The sequence below is a fragment of the Hipposideros armiger genome, unplaced genomic scaffold (genome assembly GCF_001890085.2).
Source record: "Hipposideros armiger isolate ML-2016 unplaced genomic scaffold, ASM189008v1 scaffold_174, whole genome shotgun sequence".
NCBI classification, from domain to species: Eukaryota; Metazoa; Chordata; class Mammalia; order Chiroptera; family Hipposideridae; genus Hipposideros; species Hipposideros armiger.
In genome coordinates this window covers 2,193,957-2,196,111 of record NW_017731524.1, presented here as the reverse complement: position 1 = coordinate 2,196,111, position 2,155 = coordinate 2,193,957, and positions in this window count along the sequence as shown.

Below are 2,155 nucleotides of genomic sequence, written 5' to 3'. Positions count from 1 at the left end.
CATTCAATATTATTCTACTTGAGCTTCAGGTATACAGCGTAGTGGTCAGACATCTACACAGTCTATGAAGTGATCCTCCTTACAAGTCTAGTACCCATCTGACACCATACATAGTTTTTACAACATTATTGATTATATTCCCCAAACTGTATTTTACATGCTTGTGACTATTTTGTGACTACCAATTTGTACTTTCTAATCCCTTCACTTTCTCCCCCATGACCCATCCCCATCATTAAGTGATACATGACTGTATATGAATTTAGAGGGGGATACATTCAGACCATGACAGGTACCCCGCATCACTTAAAAATGTATAAAGCTGCACAAACATAGGGCATACTATTTTGTGAGTTAATGGTATTGTTTACTGCTAATAGGAATAGAACTAAGATAGGGGTGACTGGCAAGATCAGATAATCAAACATTATGTGTAGTTGGCTTAGAAATGTATTTTTGAAGTGTGTTAATATTTAAATATGGGTGTTTCTAATATTTTGGCAATTCCGTTCAAACAAAATACTGATGCCACACTGAAGATCCAATCCAGAAGGTGCTAAGATGTCCAACCTCCTCTTTCCGATCCTCAGTCAGCTCCCGTCTGCAAACCAGTTTATCCTGAGAACGAACAGCCCAATCTTCACTGTCCTTCACCACCAAGCACACCTCTCCATTCTCCAATGCTCCCTCAAATGGCTTTAATAGGCAGGTTTCAAAAAAACCACTTAGTGAGACACAAAGTAATAGAAGAACAGCGTGAAAGGTTCACAAAATCTTTATCTACTGAAACACACCCCTGAAAAACAAATTAAGCAAAGTTTTACCCAAGCTGTTAACAGATGTGACAGCAAGATGTGCTTGCAGCAATAAAGCAAAATATCCATCTGAAGAAAACCATTTAATATCTGCAGTTAACTACCATGTCAGCTGCCCTCTCTCAGCCTTTCACTGGCAGGATAGTTCCTCTTAGATGCCTCTATAACAAACAAGACAACAATGTCAAACATTTCAAGCTGAATTGAAAGCCTGTCTCTAGCAAGGGTATAAGATTCACAGCATTCAGCTTAAGTTCTAATTCCACTTGAGGCTTCTTGTGTTCTAGTTTCTTATTTTCCCTTTTTCCTTAAACCTAATTTTTACTGATTTTGATCTTGTAGTATATGTGCCTTCATAAAGTATCTTTGTAAACTACTCTTTTCTGATATGCATTTTTGCAAACTATCTTCATATGTACTTTTAAGAACAAGACAAAGTAAAATAAATGAATTCATTAAATAAATAACTGCCTTTCTGTCCACTTTTCAAGATTCAGCAATTAGTACCTTCTCCAAAGCATAAGCTCCACATGGAGTCTTCAGCATCCTTCTCTGTCTGACCCACACCTCCAAATATATATTATTACATATAAATGTATATAAACATATATACACACGCACACACACACATATGTACATTACATATTATATATGTAATTCCCTGCCTGAGAACTATGTATCTTCTACTCTCACAAATGTAATCTCTTTTAATCATTCCCCAGCTCAGAAAAGTCAACTTATTTGTTTAAGTACATTCAGGTAGTAATTCAAAGCCCAAATTTGAACCTTAGGCTATCTGATTCAGGATCTTATGGTCTTTCCACCATTCCATCCTGCTTTCTGATCTCTGCAGGCTTGGTATCTAACAGGATTGAAACACCATTGAGCTTTTCATCATCATGTATGCCCATTGCCACACTAGCTGACATAAGCCTGAGCGACACTTCACAGCATAGTTCCTGGTCTCCATAAATCCTGTCTCTATCTTTCAACTTTGTCCCAATCTAGGCAGAACAAAATATTTTGCCAAAATGAAATTTATCCTTGACATTCTGTGGAATATTCCATTCCTATTCTCAGGCTATTTTCTAACTTACCATGATCAGTTCAAACTTAAAGAATGATTATCAACTTTTTTACTCTGAACCTGAACTCTCAATTCTTTCCTGAATTTTCAGATCTTGGTGAATAATCTCTACTCACTAATTTTATTCCTATTCTAAACTCCAGGTCCTAATCCCTACAATTAATCTCACTTCAACTATTCTATTTCTATCAGAGAGATAATATCTCCATTTTCCCAGAATAAACTTCTTAGATTCTTCTTTTATGTAGATAAA